Raw genomic sequence first — 18,053 nt, 5'->3', positions numbered from 1 at the left:
CTCCATGTTTCGTAATGCACCATCAAAATTAGGACAAAGGATACTGCCAGCAGTGTTCACACGCCAGTTCTGATTATGTGTGGACCCGGTTCCTCCCTCGGGTCAGCCATCTGTCAGCCACAGGCAACTTCAGGTCGTCAGCTGTTGGGTTGCTTATCAGACATCTGATGTTGTCACTGCACAGAGCATGGACCTCAACGGGCTTGCGGGTGAGTGTGGGTGCCATTCAGCGTTCTGCTGAGTAGATGTCCACCTTCTATAGCATCCCCTGTGGGCCAGCAAAGTCTCCCTAAGCTTCACTCAACATAGTAACACAGCCGTGGGATGGAGCCCATCGGCCCTGTACGAGGATTACACCGTGAGGCTGAGGCTGAGAAAGCGGTGGTGCAAAGCTCTGCCCTGACACCTGTTTTTGAAAGGAAGTCTGCTCTGTCTTATGAGGATGTATAACAGCATCAGAAAGGGCTGCATCAGACAAAAGCTGCGTTGCCCTGCCATTTACTAGCACTGAGTTCTTGAAAAGGCTACTTAGCCAGAAGTGTCTTAATCTCCTGGAGATTGTTCGTAGGCGGTCCCTGAGAGGTTGGCCTTCCCTGGGTGTCACTTCAGAGGAGATTCCAGAATGTTGGACAGCAGAGAACCCAGGACCCATTCAGTACAAGGAACCAAAAGCCTCAGAACAAGGAAGGGACCAATAAAAACCAACGATGCTCAGGCCCGGTCCAATGACTAGACCGAAGCTCCCAGGACCTTCGCTGGTGTTGAGTGTACTTCTTCAACTGGTGCGTTGAAGAAGCTGAATAGATCCTGGTGCCTGGAGTTCAAAAAAGCATCAGTAGGTGGCCTGATGGGACAAAGAGGCGATTACACACCTGCGTCGGCTATTTCTTTTGCCCTACTGTTTTCCCATCTTCCCCTCTGGGCCTGTTGGACTGTGTTACCACACTCAGGATGGGTTTTTCTCTCTCTTACTGCTCCTTGTGTCAATCTGGTCTGGAAATGCTCCTCTCTAGACATCCAATACTTGTCTGTCTCTGTCTTCTAGGTTATTCTAGATCTGTTCAAGCTAGCCGACAAAGATTAACCATTATCAACCCCAGCGTCCCCACCCACAGAGGGTGTCTGGCTAAGTGACGGATTCAAGACTCTGAGCTCACGGTAGACTGCATTTGGACCAATCTGTATAAAGGCAACCTTATTAATATTCTGATTCACCTACCCTGGTTATAAATAAGACATAGTCTTGAGCATTCTCCAGATGGTTTTATTTTATATAATATATTTTATTTCAGCTCTTTAAACTATTTAGTTAGAATTAAACAGCCAGCAAAGATGCCCTCACCTCGTATATTTCCCGTACTCAGCAGTTCTTAAATTAATCCCATATTTTTCCACTCACAATAGAAATAAGGAAAAGGTTACATATAGCATCTAGGCCACATCAATATCTTCTGGCATGACAAAAGTGCTCGTTATCTAAGAAATCTTTCCAGGCACTTGTAAACATGTCAGATTAACGTGGAAGTTTGAGATTGAGTCCGCCATAGTCATTTGAAAGCAGCTGTGGATATATTTGTGAATAGATGTCTCAGGGCACATACTCCTGTGTGCTGCCTTCAGCTGACACGGACAAATGCAGTTTTTGCCAAGTTCTGTAGTGAAAAAAATATTGCCTCCCAAAATAAAATTTAAGAAGGATTAGAAGTTAAAAATAATTTCTCCATTATATACTCAAAGAAATTATGAGGGCAGAGGCAGGAGGGGTTTTTTTTTCCTAGTTCCCAAATTCTGAGATTATGGTATTTGTCAGCCTGATCTATCAGACACTGAATTTTCTACTTAATGTTTACAAAGGTTAGAAGAATTGGAGAATTTATACTGGATATTTATATAAAGAAAATATAACAAAAAGAATATTTAATGCCAGCAAGTCTCAGCATACAGAGTTCCAGATACTTTGCATGAGTTGTTGGGCCTTGTAGGTAGAATGTCTTTAAACAAGTAATTTTTTAAAAATTGTTTATTTTTTATTTTATGTTTATTTGTATTTTTGCCTGCATGTATGTCTGTATAAGAGAGTCAAAAATCTCTGGAGCTTGAGTTATTGACAGTTGTGAGCTACCATGTAGGTGTTGGGAATTGAACCTGAGTCCTCTGAAAGAACAGCCAGTGCTCTTAACCACTGCACATCTCTCCAGCCCCCAGTAGATGGAATTCTGGAATCCGTAACTCACAGTAACAGTCATCACTTGTTTATTACTTATTGAATTTCTTACAAACCAATTTCCCTTAAAACCATCCCTTAAAACATGGAGGGTTTTCACTTCCTTGATGTCAGTAAACACCTCACAAATTCATATCTTATTTACTTAAGAGTGTGGTCCATGCATGGAGGAAATTTTCCAGTCCCCACACATAGGTCTGTGGCTTAAGAGGAAAATACTATATTCAGTCAAGGTGGAAACCAAAGGTAACCCATTTACTTCCACCTTGATCTGGTAACTAAACCTCTGAGGCTGTTTTAATTGGGCATCAGATATCTACTCCGAAACCAAATACCTTAGTGATGGGTAGGAAGGAGGAGCTGGACTCAGGGTCTTCTGCTGGTCCCTAGAGAAGTACCTCCAAAAAAACTTCATGTTTTGTGACCCCGGAGGTAGTGAAGGTAGGCAGACCTTTCCTTGTCTAGTGGGTGAAACACTCCAAGATGGAGCGCTCAAGCTTGTTTGTGTTGAGTTCAGAGGGAAACAAGTGTGTGGATTGTAAGGATGGCATCCTGTCAGCAACTTGGTCATTTTATTTTCCCTTCTGGGTTCTTCTCTCTTCTCCCTGCTAAAGTGAGAGGAAAGGTTCTGGTGAACCTATTCTCAGGTGCTGGGATACAAAAGCAGGGCACATACTATGTGCTGTATAGGAACTAAAAGTGGAGGTGAGAGAGATAGGCCACTTGTGGGTCTGGGAAGGAAAGAGCGGCTGAGCAGACACAGATCTGTTTAGCTACAGGAGCAGGCTAGGGCATCTGAACTTTGTCCTTCCAAAATATGCAGACACCTGTATGCTCTTGGGGACACACATATGAATGTCACTGGACACACCCTTTTCTGATCACATAAATCACAAAAAAAATGACATGTCATGGACAGGCTGGGAGTTCAAAGAAAGAGTCGGGCAATGAGACCTTCCAAGTCATTAATTGACGGTGTTACAAGGACATCACGGCCAGTCAGAAAGAACCACTTCCTGTCAGTCTGAGAAGCCCAGAGATTGTAGCATGTTCCTTTCTGGTGTCATCCTAGTGAGAATTCTGTTGCTGTATGCAGTGTCTGGGGAGGCCAGAAGGTGGCGTCAGACCCTTGGAAACTGTAGTCTGTACTGGTAAATGGTTGTTAGCTGCCATGTGAGTGCTGGGACTGAACCCAGGATCTCTGGGAGAGTGGTGAGTGCTCTTTCTTCTGAGCCATCTCTCCAGGTCCTAGCTGAGATTCTTGACTTTAATCACAGAGTAAACTTTAAGGACTAGTCAAGAAAATTCAGTAAGTTTGATAATATGAAGAAAGACTATGCTAAAAAAAAAAAGCCAGATCTGTTAAGCTACTTTGGGGCTTACGCCATTTGAAGAAGGAGATTTATAACTAAGGAGAGAAAAGACTATGTTGGTTTATTCATTTCTTCATCAAAAGGGCGGGGGATTTAGTTTTTATAGTGAAATTATAGGGTTCTGGCCAATTTTACAGATGAAGAAGGAATGTAATTCAGATTAAAACAGATTAAAAGTTAAAAGTCAAAGTAATTTAACTGTATACAGGTTATACAATGAGGTTTCTCTAAAACATGATTTTTGCCCTGGGTATGGTTTACTGCTGTCTTAACAATCTGGTTGGTGGTATTCTCAGGAAGGGATTATTTTTCCTGGGAATCTTTTTGGCTTAAGGAAACACCCTCCCCCCATAGAGCTATGCCCAAACCCTACTGCAGTGGATTCCAACCTTCCTGATGCTGAGACCCTTTAATACAGCTCCTCATGTTGCTGTGATCCTCAATAACAGCAAGGGTTCCTATTCCTTTCTCCTGTCTCTTTAACCTTTCCATGTCTTCCCATCGTGCCTTGCTTCTGGTAAAGTGACAGTTGTAAATGAGGAAATAGTTCTTGGATTCAGAGTTATTTGTATGCATATGCTGGCACGGAGGGCAGCTGGTGAAGAGGCAGGTCCCGGTTATTTTATAGGATGGAGGAAGCAGGCAGCTCTCTGAGTGTGCTGTCTGTTGCTGACCAAAAACAGCCTAGGGAGGGAAGGGTCTATCTGGCTTACTGGCTACAGTCCATCAGTGAGGGAAGTCGGGGCCAGGAACTCAAGGCAGGAACCTAGAGGCGGGAACTGAAACAGAGACCATGGAGGAAAACTGCTTATTGTCTTGCTCCCCATGGTTTGCTTGGCTACTTTAAAAAAAAAGTTGTATTTATTTATTTTTTTAACCTGTATGAATATTTTACCTGCATGCATGTAAGTATATTACATGCATGCCTTGTGCCTGAAGAGACCAGAAAAGGGATGGGTTCCCTGGAGCTGGAGTTACAGAGAGTGTGAGTGATGAGAACTGCAGCAAGTGCTCTTAACCGCTGAGACGTCTCTCCAGACCCAGCTTGCTTTCTTGTACAACCTGGGCCAGGGCGCTGCCAACAATGGGCTGGGCTTTCCCCTCATTAGTCCCTAATCAAGAAAATTCCCCACATATATACCCACAGGCCAATCTGATAGAGGCAACTCCTCAATTGAAGGCCCCTCTTCCCCAGTGACTCTAGTCTGTGTCTAGCTGAAAAAAAAAAAACAAAAAACAAAAAACAGAACAAAACTAACCATCGCAGCCCCCCAGTGTACTCGACACCTAAATATGAGCAGTGTTCAGGGTCAAAAATTCATAGACTCAGGTGAAGTCTGCAAAAATTGGGAGATGGGAGATAATCATTACTGAGTTTTCTCATTAATTGTCTGGATTTGAGGACAGAAAAAAAAAAATCTCACCGAGTTCAGCTGCATCGTGTAACTATTTCTTGGAAATAAACTTGCTTCGTTTTTATTTTTAAAGAAGCTACTAGAATTAAGCCCGGTTTTCTAGAACAACATGACAAGGACATTTATAAAAGCGAATGTACTAGGAATTATGTAAAAATGCTGAAATCATTTTTCTCTTTGTAGACAGGCTTGGGGTTCTTTTCTATTTATATGCAAATGTCAGATTCCATAGCTTATTACATTTTTTTTTGCACAATTCTCAAATCATATTTATTGCACGAAGTTTAGATGAGTGGAATCCTGGGTTGATAGCAAGGCCATTCTGATATTAGGCTTAGAAAATTCATCTCTGCACCAAAATGTGCTTTTTCACCCTTTGTATGGCGATGCCGTACACATCTTAACTTTAATACATTAAATTACTGTCTCGCACAAGACTATGATAATTTGTTGGTTTTAAAGTTAAAATTGAGTTTTAATCATTTTTTAAAAAATATTTAGTGAGGGGGCGAGGGGGAGAGTGGTATGCGTGCAGATACCTGGGGAGGCCAGAAGAGGATAATCAAATGCCCTGAGTCTGGAGTTACAGGCACTTGCAAAGCCCCGGCATAGGTACTGACAACGTAAGTATGTCCTCCACAAGAGCAGTTCATGCCCTTCGCCTCTGAGCCATCTCTCCAGCCTCCAGGATAACATTTTAAAGACAACATCAGCCTCTTGGATGTTGTGCAGAAGTGCCCACTCTCTCCATAAACGTCTGGCGCCGCCTATCTTCCTGTTAACTCCCGAGTCTTTCCTGAGTTAGCTTCAGCTTCCCTGCCTTCTCTCTATCTGATCGCCTCCTTGGTCCCTGGGACCTGTAAGTCCTTTCTGGAAGAGCTGCCTGTAATTAAAATGATTACTAATTGTATTTTTTAAATCAGCTCCAGCCTAATGAGAAATTACTGAAACAATTTGGCCCCTGCCGGGAGGTGAGTGACCAAAAAATAATTGCTATTTAGTGATGAAGTTCCTCACACTTTAAAGGCTTTCCCCACAGATAAGGGCTTGTGTGCATGTGCATGTGAGTGTGTGCACGTGCGTGCAGCTTCTTTAGAATGGATTAGAGTACAAGTGGGAGAGAAAAGAAGGCAGAGAACTTTAACTGTGGCCTCACCTGTTTCTGCCTTAGCTACTTTTTTTTTCCTTTCCCTGTGATAATTATCCTGGAAAAAGCAACTGAAGGAAGGAAGCAGAGAGAAGGGGGAGGGAATGCTGGCTTTCTCCTTGGTATTCAGTCAGAGACCCCAGGATACAGGATGGATGGTGCTGCCTATACTTGGCATGCGACTTCCCTCTTTATTTAACCCAACCAAGATAGTTCCTCACAGACATTCACAAAGACTGATATAGATAGTCCCTCCTAAGTGTGCCCAGAACACCGTCTCTTGTGATTCTACATTCCGTCCAACTGCCAAGCAATCTTAACCAACCACAGCTTCCAAACTTGGAAGGACAGGAAAATGTGAGAGGTCTGGGGCTTATGTTAGGACCCATTTGGTCTGGTGCATTTAGGCCTTCTCCAGAACTCTGGGGACAGCCCCTGTTGGTATTAAGCAGCCTGCCTCTAGGTTGCTTAGCAATCTCTGATGTCATCGCCTACCACCGCCGCTGCTGCCAGGGGTCCAGATAAAAAGGGGAAAACCTGCCACCTCATATCTCTTTTGCATTCCTCTCTTGCCTCTCTTGTACCCTCCCTAAGGGGGCCCCTCTTGCCCCCTCTCTCCAACTGTGTCTCTCTGTCTCTGTCTCTCTGTCCTCATAGCCCACTCAGACCCTAACTCCTTGTCTCTTCTCTCCATATCATATTGCTTACATGGCATCTCATCCTTAATCCTAACAGTGCCACCAAGCCAGGAATACTCCAACAAATGGCTCTAGGAAGCAGTTAGTTGGTCCTCTTGGTTTTTAGGGCTGCTATTAGCCACTGTATAGTATTTCCTTAGCTCACCATTTTCTCCCTCCTAACCAGTCACATTTCTTCTTAGGTGAGGTCCTTCCCTGTGGATATAACGTCTGCTTGTGGTGGGCATTGTGGCATCAGTCTTTTTTAATTTACTCTAATCCATACACAAACCTACCCACCGCTCACAAGTAAAGACAGAGTGAGATCATTGTGTGGACCACTCAGAGCCCCTGAGACCCTGAAGTGCCCGATTCTCCCATGGTGGTGATCTTCTTTCTGTTTGCCTATAGGAGGTTTAATTAAGAGCCATGTGCAACCTTCACTATGCTCCTTTATTTGGGATTCAGATAAAATGGCCAGTAGTTCTCAGCAGAAAGCCTACCTTATAAGACCCAAGGTTTCTGGGATGCCTCCCAGTTTCTGAGGTGTGCTCAACAAATCCCCACTGTTGTTGCTGTCCGAGAGATGACTCTGACACAGGTGGTGAGAGGTATTTCTAGAAACCGCCAATACCTCCATTTGGCAGATATGGGGAGCTCAAGCCCATCACCCATTCAACCACTGTTTCCCTGTTCTATAAGGACCTCTCAAGTCCTGGTGGATGCAGCTGGCTTGCATGGAACATAAACACAGAAGGAGAAAGTGTGGTGCGTTGGTATTTCTCATACACCCTTAGATTTAAAGAAAGCTGCATGCATACATCACAGACACTACACTGTCTACTGCAGAGAAAAGTGAGTGGACGATGTCTTCCAGTGAGGAGGAGAGAGGACATTGGGGTCCATGCGATGCTCACAATCCAATTCTGAAATTTAGGAGCCCTCACAGAGGGGAATGGCTTCCTTCAACAAGTAGAATGAAGGCCAAGTTGGAAGTCTGTCTGGTTTGCAGTAAATGGTTATCTTATAAGAAATGACACACTTTTAAACTGATTGTTTTATAATTTTTTATACAATAAATTTTGATCATGTGCTTGCTTCGGCAGCACATATACTAAAATTGGAACGATACAGAGAAGATTAGCATGGCCCCTGCGCAAGGATGACACGCAAATTCGTGAAGCGTTCCATATTTTTGCACCTTAACGACACAACTGGAAGCCCTATAAAAAAAGAAGCAGAAACACCCAAAAGGAGTAGACGTCTGGAAATAATCAAACTCAGGGGTGAAATTAACAAATTAGAAACTAAGAAAACAGTCCAAAGAATCAACAAAACCAAGAGCTGGTTCTTTGAGAAAGTCAATAAGATAAACAGACCATTAGCCAAACTAACTAAAAGGCAGAGAGACAGTAGTGAAATCAACAAAATCAGAAAGGAAAAGGGAGACATAACAACAGACACTGAAGAAATACAAAGAATCATAAGATCCTACTTTGAAGGCATATATGCCACAAAATTTGAAAATCTAAGGGAAATGGACGATTTTCTTGATCAATTTCACTTGCTAAAGTTGAGTGAAGAACAGATAAACAAGCTAAATAGTCCCATTTCCCCTACAGAAATTGAAGTAATCATTGATAGTCTCCCAACCAAAAAAAGCCCAGGGCCAGATGGTTTCAGTGCAGAATTCTACCAGACCTTCAAGGGTGAGCTAATACTGATACTCTTCAAGCTACTCCAAAAGATAGAAAGCGATGGAACATTACCAAATTCATTCTATGAGGCCATAGTCTCATTGATACCTAAACCTAACAAAGACTCAACAAAGAAAGAGAATTTCAGACCAATTTCTCTTATGAACATCGATGCAAAAATACTAAATAAAATACTTGCAAAACGAATACAAGAGCACATCAAAGATATCGTTCATCATGACCAAGTAGGCTTCATTCCAGGCATGCAGGGATGGTTTAATATACGGAAATCCATCAATGTAATCCACCACATAAACAAACTGAAAATAAAAAACCACATGATCATCTCTTTAGATGCAGAGAAAGCATTTGATAAAATCCAACACCCATTCATGTTTAAAGTTTTAGAGAGATCGGGAATACAAGGCACTTTCCTCAACATAATAAAGGCTATATATAGGAAGCCAATAGCCAAAATCAAAGTAAATGGTGAGATACTCAAGGAAATTCCTCTAAAATCAGGAACAAGGCAAGGCTGCCCACTCTCTCCATATCTCTTCAATATAGTACTCGAAGTTCTAGCCAGAGCAATAAGACAACAAAAGGAGATCAAGGGTATTCAAATGGGAAAGGAGGAAGTCAAATTATCCCTACTTGCAGATGATATGATAGTCTACATAAGTGACCTTCAAAACTCCACCAGAGAACTCCTACAGCTGATAAACACCTTCAGCAAATTGGCTGGATACAAAATTAACTCAAAAAAGTCTGTAGCCTTCCTATACACAAAGGACAAGCTTGCAGAGGAAGAAATTAGGAAAACTACACCCTTCACATTAGCCACAAGCAATATAAAGTACTTAGGAGTTACTCTTACTAAGCAAGTGAAGGACCTGTTTGAAAAAAATTTCAAAACTCTAAAGAAAGAGATTGAAGATGACATGAGAAGATGGAATGATCTTTCTTGCTCATGGATCGGGAGAATTAACATAATAAAAATGGCCATCCTACCAAAAGCAATCTACAGATTCAATGCAATCCCTATCAAAATACCTACACAATTTTTTAAAGACATTGAAAGTTCAATTCTGAACTTCATATGGAAAAACAAAAAACCCAGAATAGCTAAAACAATCTTGTACAATAAAAGGTGCTCCGGAGGTGGCACTCAGAGGAAGGACAGCAGGTTACCAAGAAGAGACTTGATACCCTATGAACATATACAGGGGGAGGTAATCCCCCTCAGGAACAGTCATAGGGGAGGGGAATAAGGGGAAAATGGGAGGGAGGGAAGAATGGGAGGATACAAGGGATGGGATAACCATTGAGATGTAACAAGAATAAATTAATAAAGGAGAAAAAAATAAAGTAGAACATGCTTTCCAAATAAACAAGATACCTGATCTCAAACTGTACTATAAAGCAATAGTAACTAAAACAGCATGGTACTGGCACAGCAACAGGCTGGTTGATCAGTGGAATCGAATCGAAGACCCAGATATGAATCCACACACATATGGTCACTTGATTTTCGACAAAGAAGCCAAATCCATTCGATGGAAAAGGGATAGCATCTTCAACAAATGGTGCTGGTCTAACTGGATGTCTATGTGTAAAAAAATGCAACTGGACCCATATTTGTCACCTTGTACAAAACTCAAATCCAAGTGGATTAAAGACCTCAACATAAAACCAGAGACACTAAGTCACTTAGAAGAAAAAGTGGGGAAGCGCCTGGAACATATTGGCACAGGAGACAACTTCCTGAACAGAACACCAACAGCCCAGACATTAATGTCAACAATTAATAAATGGGACTTCATGAGGCTGAAAAGCTTCTGTAAGGCAGGAGACACTGTCAGGAGAACAAAGCGACAGCCTACAGACTGGGAAAAGATCTTCACCAACCCTACATCTGACAAAGGTCTAATATCCAAAATATATAAAGAACTCAAGAAATTAAACACCACCAAACCAAATAACCCAATTGAGAAATGGGGCATGGAACTAAACAGAGAATTCTCAACAGAGGAATATCAAATGGCTGAGAAACACTTAAAGAAATGCTCAACCTCCTTAATCATCAGGGAAATGCAAATCAAAACAACTCTGAGATTCCATCTTACACCCATCAGGATGGCTAAGATCAAAAATTCAAGCAATACCACATGCTGGCAAGGATGTGGGGAGAGAGGAACACTCCTTCATTGCTGGTGGGAATGCAAACTAGTACAGCCACTTTGGAAATCTATCTGGTGCTATCTCAGAAAAATGGGAATAGGGCTTCCTCAAGACCCAGCTATTCCACTCCTTGGAATATACCCAGAAGATGCTCCAGCACACAACAAAAAAATTTGCTCAACCATGTTCATAGCAGCCTTATTCATAATAGCCAGAACATGGAAACAGCCTAAGTGTCCCTCAATAGAAGAATGGATAAAGAAACTGTGGTTTCTTTATGGAATACTATGGAATACTATTCAGCTATAAAAAACAAGGAATTCCCGAAATTTGTGAATAAATGGATTGAGCTAGAAATGATCATAATGAGTGAGTTAACCCAGAAGCAGAAAGACTCAAATGGTATATACTTACTTATATCTACATATTAGCTCAAGGGGCATGTCCCACGAAAGCCTTCACTTACCAGGAAACTGAGACAGAGGGGAGGACATTCTATTGGGACTCTAGATGAGAGAAGCATGGGAGAATGGCAAAGTAGAAGGACCCAGAGGGTCCTAGAAGCCTACAAGTAGAACATTATGATAGGCAGATTTGGGCTCAGGGGTCCCACTCAAACTAAGGCACCAGCCAAGGACAATACAGGCGGTAAACCTTAAACCCCTACCCAGATCTAGACAATGGACAGAACATTCTCCACAGTAGAGTGGAGAGTGGGATAAGACTTTCTCACATACTCTAGTGCCTCACCTTTGACCATGTCCCCTGGAGGGGGAGACCTGGTGGCACTCAGAGGAAGGACAGCAGGTTACCAAGAAGAGACTTGATACCCTATGAGCATATACAGGGGGAGGTAATCCCCCTCAGGAACAGTCATAGGAGAGGGGAATAAGGGGAAAATGGGAGGGAGGGAAGAATGGGAGGATACAAGGGATGGGATAACCATTGAGATGTAACAAGAATAAATTAATAAAGGAGAAAAAAATAAAGTAGAACATGCTTTCCAAATAAACAACTCCTCCTAGATACTCCCCCAATCTCCTTATTCACCCTAAATACTAAAAAGCCAAAAACAATAAGACAAAAACCACCAAAAGCAGTACAAAACCAAAAAGTGCACAGAGACATATGGAGTTTGTTTTGTATTGGCCAACTACTTCTCTGCATAGAACCTGCCCTGGAATATGACAAAGCTTTCTCTTTGCCAGAAGCTATCAATTGCAATAGCTTCTTGATTGGGGATCCAGTTCCTTTTTTTTTCAATACTAGGATTTTGTGACTCATTTTGTATTGTTTATTTATGTACTTTTACGCCACAAGTGTACAGAAAGAGCTGGTGTCACCAAAAGAACCCTCCATGCATAACTGACCCTTGTCACAGCTTTACACTGAGTCTGTTCTTGAGAAGGCTTTCTATGTCTTCCACTCTTCACCTGGGATCCTACACCCACCCCCTGCCGTGGATGCCCACACAGGGTTACACTACCCAGGTACCCTAGCTCTCCACGCCCATGTGTCACAACCAGTGTTCACAAAAAACCAAAGAATCTCTGGGGGGAGGGGAGGTGCTCTTTAATTTATGGAACCAATGCTGTGTTATTTTATTCTGACTTATTCCTTCTTCCAACCATTATATTATCCATGTGTATAAATGTAGATCTGATTTATTCCCTTTCAGTTACTGATTAATATAGATTCACAATACATTTTCCCAGCCCCATGGGTCCAGATGTGTTTCAGAATATAAACATTGTTTGGAGTTTACACACCAATGGCACATTTATCTACCACATCTTATTTAACATATCCCATTGAGGTCTGGGGTAGGACTTCACAATCAAACACATTAATTTTGGGGTAGTGAGACATATGGAATTTACATTCAGCGTCATAAGTGAACAGAAAAAAATGAACAAACAGCCTCCTGAAAATGTAGATTGGGTGTTGCTGCCCCCCCCCCAAAAAAAAAGGGTTGGCTTAAAAAAACAAGCAAAACATCAAAACAGCAGCAGCAGCAGCAGAAACAACAACAAAATTAGAGTTGTTTTAGCCTTCAGAGAATTTTAGGTTTAATAATGAGAAGGAGTTACAGATCTGGTGTTAGTTGCTTGTTTGTTCCACACTGTGTAGTGGGCATTCTATGCCTGGGCCACTTTCCTCTGTGATGCTCTTGGACAGGGACCTCTCCCATATTGTGGGTTCAAATGTGCACCCTGCTATCTAGATCCCACAGCACTCCTGATATCTTTTTCTTTCAAAGCTTCCACATGGGTTTTCACAGTGGTTACACCATTTAGGTGTCCACCAACAGTGAGCAGGAGGCTGCTCTTTCTCAACAGACTCACCAGCATTGGTAGCCATTTGTTTTTTGGGGAGTAACCATTCTGCGTGGGGTGGAATAGAATCTCAAGGCAGTTTCAATTTGTGTTTTCCTGATGGCTAAGGATGTTGCATGCTTCTAAAAATATTTATTGGCCATTTGTGTTTCACTTTCTATTCAGTTACCCCATTTATTGATTGGAACATTGGGTTTTGGCATTTACATTTTTCAGTTCCTTATAATGTCCAGATACTAAGCGCTAGTCCAAAATATAGCTGGCAAATACGTTTTCTTCCTATTGTGTCGCCTGTAATTTCCTTTTCAGTGCAGAAACAGTTTAATTTTATATAACCCCATTGGCTAATCCTCCTGGCTCCCTCCTGTGCTGTTTAAATGAATTTCACTTTAATAGGCATATCGGCTCTAGAACTCTTTCAAGATGAGGGAAGAGTCATAAAAAAGACTAAGAGTGAACAGGAAAAAAATTAAGTTATTCCAAAAACAAAGAAAAATTCCTGTTTTCTTTTGAAACCTGAAGGGTTTTCTTAGAGCTTTGGGAGTATTGGTCCTCAAACTTTAATGCCCCTGGTTCTCTGGCTTGCAAACTCAGAACAGGCCATCAAGAAAGGGCTGAGGATGGACAAGAGGATCCTTCATTCTGTTATTAGAAGCTCATGCCCTCACACTACAAAAAATATACAGGTTTTACTTTTATTTGCATTAAACTACTTATACACATGTATATGTATGTTTGCATGTGAGTGCAGTGCCTAAAGAGGCCAGAAGGAGGAGTCAAATCCTCTGGAACTGGAATTACAGAGGATTTTGAGTCATCCATCATAGGTACTAGGAACTGAACTCAGGTCTTCTGGAAGAGCAGCCAGTGTTCTTAACCACAGAGCCATCTCTGAAGCTCTGAGAAAATTAAGCCAGGTGTACAGGTGCATGCCTCTAATCCCAGTACTCGGGGAGGCAGAGACATGTAGATATCTGTGAGTTTGAGGCCAGCCTGGTCTACAAAGCAAGTCCAAGACAGTCAAGGCTACACAGAGAAACCCTGTCTTGGGGGGTGGGAGAATTGGGTACTTGTTTTGTTCCGTGTTCACATTTCTTACAAAGTGTTAACAAATTCAGATTCGAGTCACACACAGCTTGAGCTGAAAGTAGGAAAATGACTGTGAGAACTGAAGTAATTTTCAACACATGACTAAGAAATTCTGTGCAGATACTTCCAAACTGTTAATGTTTAAAAAAAAAAACAAAAAAAACAAATGGTCGATACAAGCTGCAGTGATCACTCATGTCTGATTGATTGCCTGTCTTTGAAGGTGAAAAAGTACAAATAGGCTGAAAGGAAAAAACACACCAAGGGGCTATCGATCTGGTTTAAGTATTCCAAGGGCAGGCCAGAAGTGCAAGCAGGAGGCACAGGGAACCCTCTGCCACTGAAGGTAAATAGCAGCACAGAGCTACCCTCAAAAGTCTGCTCTGTTCTTATCCTATGGGCTTATTGATTAACCAGCCACCCAACCACAGACCAAGCAGGGGCACTTCTCAAACAGAATGGATGTAAATCCTCTGAGTATAGCTTTGCATCCTTTGGGGTGGGGTGTGTGTCTAAGGGTTTCTATTTCTGTGATAAAACACCAAGATCAAAAGCAACTCAAGTGGGGAGGAGTTACTTCATCTTAGACATCTAGGTAACGCTGGATCGCTAAGAGAAGCCAGAGTGGGAACTGAGGCAGGAGCTGATGCAGAGGCAGCAGAGGACCGCTGCTTACTAACTTGCTCCCAGTGGCTTGCTCAGTCAGTCGGCTTTCTTAAGCACCTGTGACTGTCTGCCCAGGGGCGAACCATCCACAGTGAGCTAGTCCCTCCCACACTGATCATCAATCAAGACAATTCACCTCAGGCCCTCCCACAGGCCAACCTGCTGGGGACACTTTCTCATCTGAAGTTCCCTCTTCTCAAATGACTCTGGCTTATGTCAAGTTGACATAAAACTAGCCAGCACAGGCTGGCTCACAACTGCCTTTATTAACAGCTCCTGTGGAGCCCACACCCTCTTTTGTCCTCCTTGGGCAAACTGCATGCATGCACATTTGTGATCATGTACCAAAACCTGAGAAATTACTGTATGGGGGGAAAAAAACGTGTCAGTCCTAAGGAGGGTGGGCACTGGCAATGTTCCCACTGAAATGACTGGTATCTGCTATATCTCTCTGCACCTTTCTTTGGTCTCAGTTCCAGATACTGGGGCTGGGGGTGGGAGCAGGGTTGGGAACAGGTCCAGGTAGAGAAGGCCAGTGTAGTTTCCCATCTCCTGCTATGGCTTGATGCTTTTGTCCTGAGGCTTTGCCAAAAGGCATTAGAATGTACTGGACCCTCATTTACAAGTAACTGTTAAACACATGGGTAATACATCCTCCACATACAACCCTCTGAGGACAAGGAGCATACAGGAGTTAACCTGAGATCTAGTCCTCCTGTTGGCCAACAGATCCAGGAAGCACATTCTGGTCCTCCAAGGGAACCTTTGGTGCTGAGGAGTCTCACTGTAAAGACCTTCATGCCTTGCCTTTAGATCAACTCTTCTATTTTACCTTCCCACTTCCTTCACTCGTGCCTGGACCACCTTCCAAACCAATTTACCATCGCTTTCACCTGAGCCTTCATCTCAAATTCACTGGTTAGTGAGAGCAGCCAGATGCAAGTGATGGTGTACCCTCCCATTTCAGTTATAGCAAATGCCCCCCAAAGACAAGTTTCTATAGTGAGGAGATACAGCATTGCTTTATTGGAATTTTGAGGTCACTTTCAACTTGTGATTTCTGATCTTTTTTTTTTCCCTAAGGCATAGCTGTATCATAAGTGGGGGAAGAGTTATGAGTTTCTTCATGGGCTGTCGCTAAAATCATCCAAGGCTCCTAGCTGCTTTCAATACAGCCTGTGTGTGTGTGTGAGACAGTGCCCATTGGACCTCTCAGCCTAGCTGCAGGCATCTTTGGCCACAGTGAAAAGGTGCTCTTCTCTCAAAGACTCTCACTCTATGGCTAGAACCCAGTGGCCCCTCCCAGCCAATCATGCTGGGCAGAGACAAGGCTGAGCTTGCTCTCATGGAGATATCAAGCAACAGAGGCTTCTTCTTGACCTCAGCTCTTTACATTATTGACCCATGATTGTGAAAATCTGGTATAAGAAATATCTACACAAGGAGCTGACTTGAGTGAAGGTGGATTCCCTGTCCCCCCTGCCTTAAACATCACCCTAGACATCTGTGTGCCCTTGGAGGAGTCTCTTCCAGGGAATGTGTTGAATAAACTTAGAGCTACGCTGACACCAACATCTCCTGCTAAGGCTCCAAAAGGGCACCAGTTGAGGCATATAGAAAAGACAGTGGAGCATCCTATGCCCCCTCGCCACAGGAACACATTTTACACTTGTATAACAAAGGAAACAGAGGTCTCACAGAGTAAAGCCAACCCAACGGAGAAGCAGAGTCCACCAGAAGCCAGTAGCCTCCATGTCTATGTTGCTTGAGTTTTGTTTCCTGCAAATCAATGGGAAGAAATGTCATTATCTGTGCTCAGAACTCCTAAACTCACTTAAATTTTCTGGGAAATGGTATTGGTCCGAGAACACATTTGTACTATGGTATGCTTCTTTGTGCCAGCTTGCCTCTGCCCAAGTCATCCCTCCCCCATCCTCTTCCTCTTCCCTGTTCTCTTTACTTGCCTTCCTCCTCATCTTCCCCTCGCCGCTCTTTCTTCCCTTCCTACTCTCCCTCTCATTCTTGTCTTCCTCTTTCTTTTGTGTGTGTATGCACATGTATGACTGTATGTATGGAGGTCAACATCAGACATGCTCCTTGGTGGTTTTTAGACAGATGTGGTCCACTTAGTTTTTAGACATTGGGTCTCTTTTTGGCCCAGAACTCGCTGACATGCCCAGAGGTCCTCCCATCTCTGCCTTTCCAATGCTGGGATTACTGAAGCTACTGTCCTCAGCCTTTTTCATATGGGTCCTGGAGACAATAGTCAGGTCCTCATCTTTGGTATGGCAAGTACTTTCCCAAATAAGCTATCTTCCCAGCTCCCACTCCTGGTTTTTTTTTTCTTTTTAAACTATAGATGTTCTTCTGTCTCATCATTTCCAAAGGCAGCTCATCAGACATAGAGTCCTATTGGCCAGTGAGTCCTTTCTTAACTCTTGGGAAAGTGGTGCATTCTGACCCCTTGTGGTGATCCATACAGTTGCTCCTCAGGCATTTGTTCTCCATCATTTCTGAGAACAACGTCCCCAGGGCCAGTTGGAAAATCCTCACAGTTCTTTGATCACCATTGCCAACAACAATTTTCAAGACAGTGACTGGTGTGAATTAGTCATGAAGCATGAGCACTCAGGAGGATGACCATGTCACAGAGACAAGGCAAGGGTCTCTATTTGTTGCTTGTTTATGAGACAGGGTCTTTCTATGTTGCCCACGCAGGCACTGAACTCACTTTGGAGACCAAATGTTGTGAGTGGCATGGGTTGCCTGCCTTCTGGTACTCAGGTGGGAGGGTGCCCACAACTCCAAGGGCTGAGAAGGTATCACACAGCCCTGAGGTGGTACAGTGTCAAAAAGATACCCTGAGGCATGGGAGCCCAGGGACCTCACAGCTCTGAGAGGAGGCCTTCTCAACAGAGACATTGCAGCTCCCAGGTGAGGGTTGCCCCTAAACTCTGAGGAACTGAAGAGCCTTAGAGGCTGAGCTCTGTTCCTTCTCCACATGGTGCTGCTCCCAGGGGAGGGTTGCCCTGATCACCTGAAGAGCTGAGAAGTCTAGGAGCCTGAGCCCCACTCCTTCTCCAGTCTGTGCGGTTTCCAGGGAGGGTCTCCTCAAATCACGAGGAGCTGAGGAGTCTTTGAGCTTAAGATCACTCCTTCTGCAGCTGATACAGCTCCAGGGAGGGTCTCCCTACACCCCAAGGAGACAAGGAGAAGAGGAGCTTTGGAGCCTGAGCTCTACTGCTTGT

The 18,053-nt window shown here is 43.3% G+C and overlaps 1 long non-coding RNA gene across 1 annotated transcript; it reads right to left on the bottom strand.

The window, feature by feature from the left end:
• Window positions 1-464: 464 nt before the first annotated feature.
• Window positions 465-17,395, bottom strand: LOC311586274. The gene is made up of 3 exons (XR_014775507.1): window positions 17,267-17,395; window positions 16,504-16,584; window positions 465-814 (listed from the first exon to the last, which is right to left on the bottom strand). It is a non-coding gene; the product is annotated as an uncharacterized lncRNA (long non-coding RNA).
• Window positions 17,396-18,053: the final 658 nt, after the last annotated feature.

Source organism: Acomys minous (genome assembly GCF_964271855.1).
Source record: "Acomys minous genome assembly, chromosome: 16".
Lineage (NCBI taxonomy): Eukaryota > Metazoa > Chordata > Mammalia > Rodentia > Muridae > Acomys > Acomys minous.
The sequence above is the reverse complement of the archived record's forward strand: the minus strand, read 5'-3'. Positions and strand labels throughout refer to the sequence as shown.